The sequence below is a fragment of the Desmodus rotundus genome, chromosome 2 (assembly GCF_022682495.2).
Source record: "Desmodus rotundus isolate HL8 chromosome 2, HLdesRot8A.1, whole genome shotgun sequence".
In the NCBI taxonomy this organism is placed as follows: Eukaryota; Metazoa; Chordata; class Mammalia; order Chiroptera; family Phyllostomidae; genus Desmodus; species Desmodus rotundus.
Window position 1 is genome coordinate 128,144,794 of NC_071388.1, and position 16,366 is coordinate 128,161,159.

A 16,366-nucleotide genomic window follows, 5' to 3' on the forward strand; every position below is an offset into this window, starting at 1 on the left:
GAAAGGTGAAGACACAAATTTAAGTTGTTTTATCCCCCTTGCTTTCATGGCATAGGGAGATGATTTCTTATGTATTTGATTGTAACCTATGTACATGTTAATGCATGACTCAGAGTAAGATATCCAAGGACATCTGAATCCCTTCTGTGGGAGGGCACTCCTAATATCAGAGGCTGGAAGGGCTTTTATAATTTGCTGAAGAATTAGACTTTAAATGTAAAGCTTTGTAATATCAAGTTACGTGGAGTATTGTGTTACACAGACCCTTTTGAGAGTGAGAGAGTATTTGCTAGTGTAGAACAGAGAATGACTTCCTAGCATTGATGTATAAATCTGCTTTCTTTTAGTATTTAGGTCTCTCAAAAATACTGCTGGTGGTTGTTTCTTTTAGGAGAATGCAAAGTTCAGGTTTCAGGTTCCCAATTTCTGAGTCTAAAGTTGCTTCAAAAAGCAGAAAAATAAGCAACACCTTTGAGAAGCTTAAAATCATAGTTGTTGATGGGTAAAAGAAGTGATTAGTGGCATTCATTTTTTTCATTATCTGCTACTTTACACTCACTGAAATAATAATTTCTGTCTCTCTCTCTCCCTCTCTCTCTGTCTGTCTCTCTCTCTCCTGCTTTCCTTTTACCCAAATCTTAGGCATGGGTGAAGATCCTGTTCAAGATTCCCCTCCTTGTTGAAATCTTAGCCAAATACTCCTGTCTCTTTCCTTTTCAGTGTCTGTTTTTTTGTATTCCTTAGTTAGGGACTCATTGTATTTGGCCTCGGGAGTTATCAACAGCTTTATGAGAGTTCAGGGTTTCCTCAGGACACAGTCGAAGTTTCATAAAGTCAGAGCCATGTCTTTGGTCTCACTCTACTCTTCTGAGCACAGAGGAGATGACTAACATGGAAGCCATACAACTATCCCAGATCGACAAGTCCTTTAACATTCCTGGTGAACCCTTTTAATCAGCTCTGTTAAGTCATATTTAGTAAAAAGCTGCGCATAATGAATTTGTGTGTTGACTGGAAAAAAAAAAGAAAAAGAACTAGGAAGGTTCTGGGTAAAGGTGGAGGATAATTGATTTAAGCCAGAGATCTTATTTGTTCAAGGTTGATGGGAGTTTTGATTTATCCTTTTTGTGCATCAGTATGAACTTGGCCGAACTCATCCTATAAATACAGAAAAGCTGTGGCAGCAGGTAAGAAATTAATTAATTCTCCAAATCTAAAAGTCTGTCCCCTACCTTGTAGCATATGATTTAGGCATCTGGCTCACCAGCAAGCTGTTGTGCTTCTGCAACATTGTGAGCAGAGATGAACAATATTTCAGAAATATGGGCACACTGTTTGGATGACATATTTCAGATATTGCACCTCCCTGTTAATGTCTCACTGAATTCCAGCTGGGAAGTCATTTTGCTGCAGCGGAAGCGGTTTGCCAATTGGTACTTTCACCTTTTGATTCGAGCTCAGTCAAGAGAACCTATCCTATGCGAATGTGTTCAGTTTGGCACTTTTTGGAAGTAGAGAATAATTGGAGTTTCCGATCAAATTGTGTGAAATATTCCAGATATTTTAAGGTGGATTCCAATTCAAGAGAGAAATTTTATTAGAGAGTTCTGTGTTAAGACAAATTACATTTACTCTCTTTTCATAAATCGAAACAGGAATGTCTTACTGCAGGTATTGGCTACCAGTTTCTCTCCAGGGGTGTTAAAAACCATTTCCTGAGGCGGAAGGAGCAAATATACAAAATTAGGAGATAAACGGACAGGAGAAAAACAGTTGTCCTTATGCTCTGAAACTTGCCAAGCAGACATGTTTCCTAAGTCCTCCCCTCTTTCCTCCCCCAAGTTTAACTTTTTAAAACATAAGGTGATGAAAACAGAATTTTGTTACGTGACCTAGAAATGATGGCCTTTTCTATCTCTCAGAATTTCAGTGGAGAGCTGTGTTGACATCATAGAACCTGCAGTGTCTTGAAAGTCTTTTAGTGCTTATTGTCATTAAGAGGTAGCATACTTAAACATACATCACAATTGTGACTGCTATCTTTAGCAGCTAAGGAGGAAAACTGATCCTGTGGGGTTCGATTATTAACTCTGTTATTATGTTCTTAGTGTACTCATGAAACTGTTTGGTAATGCACTCATCATTTATTTTTATTTTATATTTTGGAAGCATTGCTACAGGTTAATTGGCCCTATATTTTACAGTTTGCATCACTACTACTAATAAAAATCTGTTTATATTGTTCTTCTGGGATTCTGATTGCATTAAGGAATGATTAGTCCTAATTAAATTCTGTAGTCTGTGCTAATTACAATCAAATAAGACTTTACATGAAAATGTGAAATTATGCTGAAGTAAATGCATTTTTGATCATTAATTAGAGAACTACCAGGCATACCTTTGCAGATGTTTTTATTTTATTTTTTTACTGGAAGGAAACCTTAACAACAAGCCATTGCATTTTGAAAGGGTGTCTCCCATAGTTGTTACAGGAACGATCTAGCTAATTATAAATATAAGTGATATTTCCTTATTTTACTCCTCATGAGGACTAAAGTCTCCTCAGCTGTTCCTCATCCACCCTCCAAGTAGTAATATTATATTGACATTATAGAATAAAAATGAGAGCATGAAGATTTCAAGAGCTTGTGTGCTATGATATTGTCTCATTTAACTTTTATGCATCGTATCCTTTTCAGTCTGACATTTCCCTAATTTCTTTTTAATGCTGTAGATGCACTTGGATCTCCTGTGTGAGGTGGTAATGACACTTCCACAGGTACTTCCCTGGTTTGGTGACAACTCGGGAAGAGTATTCTTTTGTGTTCAGGGCCCAACTCTTGAATACTCTTCCTTATTAGGAGGGTTGGCTTTCATATGTAAATGAGGAAAGGAAGAACTGGATAGAATCATACTTTCTGGCCACCTACATCTTTTCCCATCCTTTCATAGGAATCACTAAATGAGACAGTGCCTTTAAGACACATGCTGGTTCCCTAAATTTTAGCTCAGATAATTATTGTCAGGATTGCATTGCATTTAGTATTGCTGCAAGTCCAATTTTAGACCAATTAATTGGTTTTGACCTCAGGAGGAGTAAATATTTCACTAGAATTCCCCAATAATCTCACTTCCCCTTCTACACTCCTCCTGCATAGAGATATCTTGAGTTTGGCAGCAAAAGCCGTGACAGAATCCAGACTCTGTTGGCAGTGTTAATGATCCTGAAATATCCTTCTTCATGCAGTGCTGAAGGCTTCAATTCAGAAGTAATATTCAAATCTTGACCATTTATCGACATTCTAAACTTAACTCTACTTTTTCTAAATCACCTGCTCATTCATTTTCTCACTCCTACTTACTTTACTTCCCTATGTACCAAACCAAGAGCTATTTTTCTCCTTTTCTGACTTTTAATTGCATTTCAATTTCTCTGTTAGCTTTTATCAAAATGTTTCCTCTTGCCTTTAAAAAAATAAATTTGCTCATTCTTCAGATACTGTCTTGATTATTTCATTCCTATGTATGTTTGCCCCTGCCCGGTCTTCAACTGAGCAGCTGGCCTCCAGGTCCCTACTCTCTTTTCCATTTCATTACTGTTACTTCATCCAAGTCCACATTTCAACCCAGCAGTTACAAGCTTTGCCTTTCACATAGGACTCTCATTTCTAGCTTTGGATTTTTGCTTTTCCTGGGATTTCCTCTTTAACACTTTGTCAATATCCATTCACACCCCTCCTTTAAGTTCCTCCTTGGAATTATTTTCTTTCAAGAAATTTTACATCAAGGTTATGAGCTATGCCTCCTCTGTGAACTAGAAACATAGAGCACTCTAAGTATCTTTGAGATCATGTAGTAAAATCTCCTCACATCACAGATGAGAAACCTGAAATTTAGAGTGGGTCACCTGAGCTGTGCAAGATTATGGGGCCCTTCAGCATGAGAACAGGGCCCAGGAGACTTTGAAGTCCATGCCCTTTCCTTTCACCTGCTCCATCTCAGCATGTATATTTCCTCTTTGGTCTTAGGAGTTTTTTTTTTTTTTTTTTTTTTTAACATTTTCTTCATGTATGTGCCCCTTCCCCCCCTCAGTTAAAGAATAAGTTCTTGGAAAACAGGGACCATTCCTTCTGGCTTTTCCTCTTTATCTTCCATCATGCTCCATAACACTGAACATAAATTGAATTCTCAACAGGGTTCATTCTGTTCACATCTGTCCATCTCACTCTAACATTTTTTATTTTCTGTTTTTTGCCTTAATTTATATATATGATTCCATGCCATTGCTCCTGTTTCTTCTCCCCCCCGCCGCCACTTTTGCCTTAATTCTTTTCCCTCAATTCCCATCACTTTCGAAATTACATTTGTCTACATTATGTTAACTTTGCATTTTGTGCTCAAAATTTTCTTATACTTCTTATATCATATTTAGATTTAAGCTGGAAGATAAAACGTAGATAGTGGCTCTCCTTTTAGGGGTGGAAAGCAAGAACTGGTAGCAGGGGTGTCAATTATTGTTGATGTCTTAAACTTTATTTATACAGTGTCTGAATAAATTAGCCTTCATGTACCACCTCAGCCTCTTATCCAGTTGAACTTTTCAAATGTGTAACATTTTTCACCAGGAAATCTCTTTATTTATTAATTTGTCAGTCAGTTAACAACTAACTATATGCTGGTCTGTCTAATGGGGAGAGTTGAACTAGATGCTGATTTTCTGTGTAATGGAATGGAAGTGGCCACATATTGCCTTTTATAAATGCTTAGCATACAAAACTCAGAGACATAATCTGATTGTCTTGGAGTTATGCTCCTTCAGAAAAATCTTGAAAGAGGAAGGTTGAAGGTTTTGCTAAGGAAATTCCAGGAATGAGAAATGGCCTGATTAAGTGCTTAGAGGGAGGGGAGAGGGGAAGCAGCTTATTGTGTTTTCTTGCCTTTACCATAATTTAAAGAGTGGATTAAAAAGATAATAGGGGTGTAATAGAGAAGACTTTACATTCTTGAAGTCAATGACCAAGAATCTCCTATTAGATCTAAAGCGATGTTCAAGGCTCAGCACGGCAGCCATGAAGAATACAAAATCGTCAGATGAGAGGGTCCCTTTCTTTGCAGGACTGAAAAGGCTCTGGTGCTCATATGAATTTCTTTGAAGTGCCACCTTTAGATGACCGTCTTCCCCTAGAAATGTTCTTCATATGCACCTACTTACCATAAACCCACCCTGCATTAGGCCTGACTTTGCATTCATCAGCTCATCAGTTATTACAGCTAAGTCTGAGGTGAATCGAACACACTCAGGTCCACCTTACGGACCAGGGAAAAGAGTCACAAAGCAGCGCAGTAATATGCCTGTAGTTAAACAGTGCATGTGGTAGAACTAAGATTCTGATCTGACATTTACCTGACTTTATAGCATTTTAATTTCTAGGCTACATTACATGTTTTTTTTACCTTTTAATTAAGTTTTATTTTAAAAAGATGAAACCTTACACATCCTTTTAAAACATCAAAATTTAAAAGTTATTAGGCAAGTCAATCATACAAAACTGTTTTCACAATAATTAAAGATGTAGTAACCTTTACCACTGTAAAATGTCACAGTTCAAATTACCGCTTAGATCCTCAGTGATTCCAGTGCTTTCTCTCTCACAATGGGTCTGGCCAGTTGTAAGATAAATTTCCCCTCTGGATATTCTATTCGTAATCACATCTCTCTTAATCACCATCATCTCACACAGTAGGATAGCTGGCTGTGGTGGCAATTTCAAAGTGGTTGTTGCAGTCTTTTGCCATTTTTATGTAGCCATCCATGCTCCAAGCTGTATCCCAGCTTTTCTGGACAATCCAGTACTTATTGTTATTCAATTGTGCTACTTCAAAGCCATAGCCAACCACCAGAACTCCTCAGTCCAGGTTTTCAGTGCTGTATTCTGCTTCATAATCAATGACTTTTTAAAATAAAACCGGGGAGATCTACAACTCGCATTTATAGCAACAGAAATGGGCCCCACACTTGCCACTGCCTTTGTGAGGGACCTCTCTTGTTTATGAATGTCCATGAAGCCAGTGCCGTTGGCAGCAGAAAACTCAGGCTTGTTTTTGCAGGATAAATCTCTTCTACGATATGGATAGGATTCCTCTGGGTCCAGGCCTTTGTAGTCCTCAGCATACTGGGAAGCATTATCCCTCATGCTACCACTGCAACCCTCACTGCATGGAGACTGAGAGCAGTCCGCCAGGTTCTATTCACTCAGTGAAACAGTTTGCCAGTTTTCTGGAACATCTGTCCTCCAAGGGCACCAGTTGCACTAAAAGCCCAGCAAGAACCACACTGACCGTGGTCCTTCACAAGAGTTACATAGCCTTTCTCTCTCCCATTCACAGATGTTGGGATCTCGCAAAGGGAGGTTCTTGGAACACTTCCCGCTTCCTGTGCTTCTGGTTTTGAAGGACATTCTACACCTGCCTGAATTCTACTTCGGTCATAGCACCAAAGGCATTCATTGCCATGGTGAAGTTGTGTTTCCCTTGGCTGTAGTCCTGACTGTGCAACTGAAAAATTTTCACATTCTTTTCCCACATTGTTCTCTCCTGTGCTTCATCGTTCTCATTATCTAGTTTTCTATGTGTTGTCTGCCACCCGTTCCATTATGCAACTGAACTGTGATCAGATTTTGGCACGGCTGAGGCATTCCCAGGCAAAGGGCGGTCAGGAAGAGTGAAGGATTCCTGTTCAGAAAACTGCGGTAGATGCAGCTGCGCAAGCACAGTCAGTGTGTGCAGGTCCAGGGGTCTCCAAAGCCCTAGATTACTTATTTTTATTAAGAATATCATAGAGATTTTATGAATTCTCTCAAAACCCTAACCTGTCTGTCCTCTTCCATAGACGCCAGAGAAATGCCCTTTACCTCCCCACCCCTCAGCGCTGCCTCTGGAAAGCAATGCAGTCAGTTGCAGAGTTCCAGTTCTGTTTTAGAGTTTTGATTGTGAGAAGCTACAAAGCCAACATTAATTGGAAACTTTGTAGGAAATTACTTTTGTCATCAGTCAAAAGAAAAAAAAATGTCATTATGATGAGAATTCAAAGATGGTTTTGTGTAAAATTAGAAGTGTGCACATTTACACACACACACTCTCTCTCTCTTTCATACTTATTATTCTGAGAGAACCACTGCAGCTTTTTATTCTGTAAATCACATTATTTTTCTTAAGTAAACAACTGCTTACTGATGGGTTGGTGGATATTACTAAAGTTTATCAATATGGTCCCTATCATGGATTGAAGAAAAAGTCAGTGAAATACAAAAGAACAAGATACTTCACAGGGAAAAATTACATATTTGATGGCCATTCTAACAGGCATGAGGAGATGTCCCATTGTGTTTTTAATTTACATTTCTCTAATGACTAGTGGTGTTGAGCATGTTTTTATGTTGGCTTTTGTATGTCTTCTTCAGAGGAAAGTCTATTCAGGTCCTTTACCCATTTTAATTTTTCTTTTTGCTATTGAGTTGTATGAGTTCTTTATATATTTTGAATATTAACACCTTATTAGATATATAATTTGCAAACTTTTTTTCCATTTTGTAGGTGTTTTTCTGATGGTTTTTGTTGCTGTTCAGAAGCTTTTTTGTTTGATGTAGTACCATTTGTTTATTTTTGATTTTGTTGCTTGTGCTTTAGGTGTCAGACCCAGCGATCTCACTTCTGGGAATAAATCCTAAGCATCCCAAAACACCAATCAGAAAGAATACATGCATCCCTGTGTTCTTGGCAGCGTTATTTACAACTGCCAGGATCTGGAAACGGCCCAAGTGCCCATCAGTGGAAGAGTGGATTAAAAAGCATGGTGCATTGATTAGGTTGTACTTATAAATGAGATCATATGGTATTTGTCTTTTATCACCTGGCTTACTTCACTTAGCAAAACAAACGAGCAAACAAAATAGAACCAGGGACATGGAAATAAAGAACAAGCTGACAGTGACCAGAGGGAAGGGGGAAGGATAATGGGGGAAAAGAAGAGAAAGGGTCATCAAGGAACATGTATAGAGGATCAACGGACAAAGCCAAAGGGGGGAAGGATTGAGTGTGGGAGGTGGAAGGGGTGGGGGTAGAAATGGTGGTGGGAAAATGGAGACAACTATACATGAACAACAATAAAAAATTAAAATAAAAAAATAAAAAAACTTTTAAAATTAAAAAAAGAAAGTCATGGTGCATTTACGTAATGGAACACTACTGCACTATGAAAAAGAAGGAACTCTCACCCTTTGTGACAGCATGGTCAGACCTGGTTATTATTATGCTAAACGAAATAAAGCAATCAGAGAAAGACAAATACTGTATGATCTCTCTTATATGTGGAATCTAGTGAGCAAAATAAACTGATGAACAAAATGTGACGAGAGGCAAGGGTACATGGAACAGACTGACAGATCTCAGAGGGGAGGGGTTGGGGGGACAGGAAGAGAGTAGCCAAAGTACATATCTGCATAGCCCATAGATACAGAAAACAAAGTGGTGAAGGCTGGGGTAAGGGTTGGGTGGAGGGGGATGAAGAGGGGGAAATGAGGGACATCGGTAATAGTGTCAACAATAAAAAAAATCATTAGTAGGATTCATGTCAAGGAGCTTTATTCTTATGTTTTATTCTAGGATTTTCATGGTTTCAGGTCTTACATTTAAGTCTTTAATCCTTTTTGAGTTAATTTTTGTGAGTGGTGTAAGTCCAGTTTCACTTTTATATGTTAATATCCAATTATCCAAGAACCATTTATTGATAAGGCAGTCTTTTCTCAAATATTCTAGGTTCCCTTGTCAAATATGAGTTAACTGTATATACTTGGGTTTCTTTCTGGGCTCTCAGTTCTGTCTTATTCTTCTGTTTGTTTCTTTTATGGCAGTATCATACTCTTTTGATGACCATAACTTTTTAGTATAGCTTGAAATTGAAGTGTGATGTCTCCTGTTTTGTTCTTCTTTCTAAAGATTTTTTTTTGTCTATTTCAGGGTCTTTTATTGGTTCCATAAAAGTTTTAGGAATGTATTTTTTATATTTCTGAAAAAATACCATTGAATTCTTGATAGGGATTGCATTGAATTTATGGGTTCAATGTCTTATAGTTTTTAGAGTAGTGATCATCCAGTTCCTTGAAGTATATTTTTGTTGTTATTTTAGATGCAATATAAATGAGATCAATTTCTTTATTTTACAGAAAATTTGTTGTTAATGTATAGAATACTGCTGATTTTGTATGTTAACTTTATATTTTATTTGACTAAATTTTCTGATTGAATCTGGTGTTTTTTTTGGTTGTTGAGTCTTTAAGATTTTCCCTGTATAAAATTATACCATTTGCAAATACAGACAATTTTACTTCTTTCTTTCCAATTCTAGTACCTTTGATTTCTTTCTCTTGCTAAAAGCTCTAGCTAGGACTTCTAGTACTATGTTGACTAGGAATGGGAAAAGAGGCTATCCTTTATGTCGAGATATATTTCTTCTATGTGTAATTTGTTAGGAGTTTTTAACATGACTGAATGTTGAATTTTGTCAAGTGAATTTTCTCTATAAATTGAGATGATCATATAATTATTTTCTTTCATTATATTAATTTCCCATGTCACGTTGAACCATCCTTGCATCCCAGGGATAAATCCCACTTGATAATGGTGGATGATCTTTTTAATGTGTTTCTGAATTTGGTTTGCTAATATCTTATTAAGAATTTTTACATCTGTATTCTTCAGGGACATTGGCCTGTAGTTTTCTTTTCTAGTAACATTCTTTCTTGGTTTTTGGTGTAAGGACAATGCTGGCCTCATAAAATGAAGTGGGGGTGGGTAGTTTCCTCCTCTTCAGTTTTTTGGAAGAGTTTCAGAAGGATTGGTGTTAATTCTTCTTTAAAGGTTTAATACAATTCACCAATGAAGCCATCTCATCCTGAGCTTCTTTTTGGGAGAGTTTAGATTACTATTCAATATATTTACTATAATTGATATATTTAGATTTTCTTTTTCTTCTTGATTCAGTCTTGATAATGGGGTTGTTTCTAAATTATTAGAATTTTTTTCTAAGTTTGTTGGCATATGGTTGTTCATAGTAGCCTCTTATGGTCCTTCAGATATATATCATATCCGTTGTAATTTCTCCTTTTATATTTATAATTTTGCTATTTTTTTCTGTTTTTCTTGGTTAGTCTAGCTAAAGGTTTGTCAATTTCATTATTTCAAATAACCAACTTCTAGTTTATTTTTTTTAGTGTTTTTTTGTTGTCTACTTTTAATTTCTGCTCTAACCTTTATTTTTATTTCCTTTCTCCTGCTAACTTTGTTCTTTTTTAAGTCCTTAAGGTTTTGAGTTAGGTTGTTCATTTGGGATCTTCTTGCTTCTTAATAAAAGTGTTTATTGCTATGAAAGACCCATTTAAAAATGCTTTTGTTGCATCCCACAAGTATGGTTAGGTTGTGTTTCGTAACCATGCTTTCTAATATTGTTTGTGTCAACAAACTTTCTAATATCCTTATTTTTTCTTGTATCCATTGATTGTTCGGGAGAATGTTGTTCAATTTCCATGTGTTTGTGAATTTTCCAGTGTTCTTTGATTTCCAGTTTTATGCCACCGTGGTCAGAGAGGATACTTGATTTGATTTCAGTATTCTTCAATTTACTAAGACCTGTTTTCTGGCATGCTGTATGGCCTATTCTAGAAAATGTTCTGTGTTCAATTGAGAAAAATGTGTATTCTGCTGCTGTTTAATAGAAGGTTCTGTTTTATTTCTGTTATATTTACTTGGTCCAAAATGTTGTTCAAATCTCCAGTTTGATTATTGATTCTGTCTGGGTGATCTACCCATTATTGTGCGTGGGATATTTAAGTCCCCATCTATTATTGTGTTACTGTTTATTTTTTATTTTAGCTCTGTTAGTTTTTGCTTTAAATATTTAGGTGCTTCAATGTTGGGTACATACATATTTGCAATTATTATATTTTCTTGATATATTTGTCCCTTTATCATTATATGATGACCTTCTTTGTTTCTTTCTACCTTTTTTTTTTTTAGTTTAAAGTTTATTTTATCTAATATAACTACCCCTTGTGTGTGTTTTTTTTTTTTTTTTTTACCATTTCCTTGAGATGTCTTTTTCCATTTCTCAGTTTGTGTGTCATTAGGCTAAAGTGAGTCTCTTGTAGGCAACATGTCTTGTTGTTTTTTTTTAAACTTATTCAGCCATTCTCTGTCTTTTGTTTAGAGAATTTAATTTGCTTTGTTTAAAGTAAGTATTGCTAGGTAAGAACTTGTTTCTGTTTTGTTGATTGTGTTCCAGTTGTTTTGTAGTTCTATTATTCCTTGTTTCTCATCCTGTTGTCTTTGGTGTGTGTGTATTTGGATGTCTTTCGGTATTAGTACACTTTGACTTCCTTATCATAGATTTTGGGTAAATACCATAGGATTTTCCCTTGTGGTTACCCTGAGGCTTACATAAAATATCTTAAAATTATAATACCCTATTTTATACTGATAACAGTGTAACTGTTAATAAACTTTATACTTTTGTATTCCCCTCTCACATTTTAGGTTATAGCTATCACAATGTAAATGTTTTTTCATATTGTGTAACTAATAACAAATTGTTGTAGTTACTGTTTTTTTACTCTACTTAAAAAACTTTTAAACTAGAGTGTAAGGGAATTATGCACCATTATTACCATATTGTAGAATCTAACTATGACTATATATATATCATTACCAGTGAGATTTATAGTATCTTTTTATGTTTTGATGATGTTAGTTAGCATTCTTTTCCTTTAACTCAAAGAATTCCCTTTGCATTTCTTGTAAAGCAGATCAGGTAAGAACTTCTTCAGCTCTTGTTTTTTGGACGAAGTCTCTTTCCCTCTTTTATTCTGAAGAACAGTTTTGCTGGGTGTAGAGTTCTTGGCTGTGAGTTATTTTTGTTTCACATTTTAAATATGTCATCTTGTTCTTTCCTGGCCAAAACCTTTTTGTTGAGAAATTTTCCAATAGTCTTATGGGGGTTCCCTGGTATGTAACGTCTCTCTTGTCTCTTGCTGCTCTTGAAAAGAATATATATGCTATTGCTTTGGGGTGAAATTCTCTGAAGATATCAATTAAAGCCATTTGATCTGGTGTGTCATTTAAGGCCACTGTCTTTTTGTTGATTTTCTGTTGGAAGAGCTATCCATTGATGTAAATGGGGTGTTAAAATCCCCTAGTTTTGTCAATCTCTTCCTTTGTCTCTGACTTTTGAAAATTTAGTTAAATGTGTTTCAGTGAGTCCCATTCAAGCTCAAACTGTTTGAAGTCCTTTGGGCCTCATGGATATGTATGTCCATTTCTCTCCCCATGTTTGGTAAGTTTTCAGCCACTAATGTATTAAATATGCTTTCTGTCCCTTTGTCTTTCTTTTCTCCTTCTGGAATTCCCAAAATGCAAATATCATTTCATGTGTCCCATAACCCCTATAGGCTTTCTTACCTCTTTTTCTCCTTTTGCTCCTCTGACTGGATAATTTTGTTTTTTCCCCTTTCTATTCAATTTATTGGGGTAACACTGTTTAACAAAAGTATACACGTTTCAAGTGCACAATTCTACAACACATTATCTGTACACTGTACTGTGTGTTCACCACCCCCAGTCAAGTCTCGTTGCATAACCATTTATCCCCCTATACCCTCCTCTATCTGCCTCCACTCCCCTTCTCCCTTGAAGTCACCACACTATTGTCCTGTTGTCCGTGTCCATGAGTTCTGTCACTTTATTTTCATTTTTGCTTAATCCTTCCACCCTCTAGCCTTCCCATTTTCGACAGCTGTCAGCCTGCTGTCTATGAGTTAATCTCCTATAGTCTCATGCACTGATTCTTTGTTCTACTTGGTTGAGTCTACCTTTGAAACTCTATTAAGTTATTTATTTCAGTTTAATTCTAGGATTTTTTGATGGTTGCTATTTATTTGTTGACTTTCTTTTTTTACGATGTATTATTTTTTTAAATATCATTTAGTTGTCCATCTGTGCTTTTTTGGAGTTCACTAAAACTTCTTAAGAGTATTATTCTGAGAACCAAGATGGTGGCGTAGGTAGACACATTGTGCCTCCTCGCACAACCAGAACTGACAGAAAATCGAACGGCAAGGAAGTCCGACACCAACTTGATAAAAAAGAAACATTCATCCAAACCCGTAGGAGGGGCGGAGAGGATTCACGTGGCCATGGTGGGACCTAGACTGGCAGAGTGTGGGATGAATGGGGCAGGCAGTCTGACCTCTAGCAGACCCTGCGGCCCTACATTCGCACACAGATAAACCGAGAGGGCCGGACTCAGAGTGGCCGAGAATGGGGCAGGCAGAGCGGTGGGTAGCACCCCGCGGCCCCACATTTGCACACAGATAAACCAGGACAAACGGCGGGGACGGGAGCGAAGCAGACCACATAACCCAGGGCTCCAGCACAGGGAAATAAAGCCTCAAACCTCTGATTGAAAACGCCCCTGGGGGTTGGGGCAGCAGCAGGAGAGACTCCCAGCCTCACAGGAGAGGTCGTTGGAGAGACCCACAGGGGCCTAGAACGTGTACAGGCCCACCCACTTGGGAACCAGCACCAGAGGGGCCCAGTTTGATTGTGGGTATCGGAGTGAATGATTGAAATCTGGAGGAGAGTGAAGCGGGTGCCATTGCTCCCTCTCGGCCTCTCCCCCACTGTACAGCATCACAGCGCAGCGGCCAGCATTACCCCGCCCTGGTGAACACCTAAGGCTCTGCCCCTTTAAGTAACAGACTAGCCGAGACAAAAAAAAAAAAAAAATGGCCCAAATGACAGAACACTTCAAAGCTCCAGAAAAAATACAACTAAGCGAGGAAGAGATAGCCAACCTATCGGATGTACAGTCCAAAACACTGGTTATCAAGATGCTCACAGAATTGGTTGAATCTGTTCGAAAACCAGATGAAAAAATGAAGCCTATGCTAAGAGAAACAAAGGAAAATGTACAGGGAACCAATAGTGATGTGAAGGAAACTGGGACTCAAATCAATGGTGTGGACCAGAAGGGAGAAAGAAACATCCAACCAGAAAAGAATGAAGAAACAAGAATTCAGAAAAATGAAGAGAGGCTTAGGAACCTCCAGAACATCTTGAAACGTTCCAACATCCGAATTATAGGGGTGCCAGAAGGAGAAGAGGAAGAACAAAAACTTGAAAACTTATTTGAACAAATAATGAAGGAGAACTTCCCCAGTCTGGCAAAGGAAATAGACTTCCAGGAGGTCCAGGAAGCTCAGAGAGTCCCAAAGAAGCTGGACCCAAGGAGGAACACACCAAGGCACATCATCATTACATTACCCAAGATGAAAGAGAAGGAGAGAATCTTAGAAGCAGCAAGAGAAAAGGACACAGTTACCTACAAAGGGGTTCCCATAAGACTGTCAGCTGATTTCTCCAAAGAGACCTTACAGGCAAGAAGGGACTGGCAAGAAGTATTCCAAGTCATGAAAGGCAAGGGCCTACATCCAAGATTACTGTATCCAGCAAAGCTATCATTTAGAATGGAAGGGCAGATAAAGTGCTTCCCAGATAAGGTCAAGTTAAAGGAGTTCATCATCACCAAGCCATTATTATATGAAATGTTAAAGGGACTTATCTAAGAAAAAGAAGATCAAAAATATGAACAGTAAAAATGACAGCAAACTCACAGTTATTAACAACCACACCTAAAACCAAAACAAAAGAAAACTAAGCAAACAACTAGAACAGGAACAGAACCACAGAAATGGAGATCACATGGAGGGTTGTCAATAGGGGATTGGGAGGGGGAGAGGGGGGAAAGGTACAGAGAATAAGTAGCATAGATGATAGGTGGAAAATAGACAGGGGGAGGGTAAGAATAGTGTAGGAAATGTAGAAGCCAAAGAACTTATAAGTATGACCCATGGACATGAACTATAGGGGGGGAATGTGGGAGGGAGGGGGTGGGCAGGCTGGAGTTGAGTGAAGGGCCGGAAATGGGACAACTGTAATAGCATAATCAATAAATATATCAAAAAAGAGTATTATTCTGAATTCTCTGATAGTTCATAGATCTCTATGTACTTCGGGTCAGTTATTGGATCTCTATTAATTTCTTTTAGTGGTACTATATTTACATGCTTTTTCATGATACTTGACTCCTTACATTGATATCTGCATATTTAAGTAATTGGGCTTCTCTTCTAGTTGCTTTGTCAAACTTGGGTTTCTGGATGTTTCTCCTGGTAATGTCCTTGTGCAGATAGGCTTCCTATATAATGTTCTGTTTTGAGGCAAAGCAACTGTTCAAACTCTGAAGATGAGGATGGGGGTGGGTGTGCCACTGGCTGAGAACAGTTGGATAGGGCTGTTGGCTTGGTTTCCTACTCCAGTGAGGCTGTCGGTTGGGCTCGGAGGCTGCCTGGATTCTCCAGTCAGTCTTAGTAGATGGTTGGGACTGGCTATTATATTCAGGTGTGAATGGAGCTATGAACTGGCTCCCCTGCTTTTGTAGGACATCAGGATTGGAGCCAGGGACTGCACAGCTCAATGTTTGGGGGTCCAAATTAAGCCAGAGTGTGCACTGAATTCTCTGATCAGGTGAGGCCAATGGTGTTGCTCTGCAGACGAGGGAAGCAATGGCTCTGCTCTCAGTCCAAGTGCCATGGATGTGGGGCTGTTCAATGGGCTGTGCAGCTTCCTAAATGCTCTGGTTCAGTTCCCTGGTTGGGTAGAATGATGACTGTCTTCAGCAATGAGCAGGACTATGAATTAGATCTCCTGCTGTGGTGTAGTTGGAAAAGCATCTCCAAAGCCAGTACATATCTTTGTTGTTGTCTTGATTCAAGCTGACCAGCACCCCAAGGTCCCTGACTGAACAGGGCTGCTGGATTTGCTCTGCAAGTTGTCAAGTGCCACTGGCCCACACAACTTCCAGGAGTTGTTGCCCGCTCTTCTGGTCAAATGCAGCCAAAGGACATTCTCCACAGGGGGTAGAGCGATGTGACATTTCCGTTGCCTGAGTGTGGGCAAATGGGGCTTTAGCATGAGCAAAACTCTTCCTTGGAGGATTCAAGTCAGGCAGGTCTGCACCCCACTGAGTTCCCTGCAGAATGTGCCCCCGACTTGGTTCTGCAGACGAGCAAAGCCACTGGTTGGGATCACTACTTGGGCACTGCATGTTTGAGTTTGCTGGTTATTATTGCAAGCCCCTCCTCACTTATTCATCACAGATTTCAAGTGGTTGGGCCTTGCACATTCCCCCGCAATCCCAGTAGTGTGCGATCAGATTAAGGGCTCCTGCAAAGCTACCCACAATTCCGGGGGTGCTGGT

General features: G+C 38.5%; 1 protein-coding gene and 1 pseudogene across 3 annotated transcripts in view; one reads left to right on the plus strand and one right to left on the minus strand.

Moving 5' to 3' along the window:
- Nucleotides 1-16,366, plus strand: part of THSD7B (thrombospondin type 1 domain containing 7B) — an 865,484-nt gene that overhangs the window by 213,093 nt on the left and 636,025 nt on the right. The gene's annotated exons all lie outside the window — the stretch shown is intronic.
- LOC123480671 (procathepsin L-like) lies at nucleotides 5,734-6,585 on the minus strand (annotated as a pseudogene).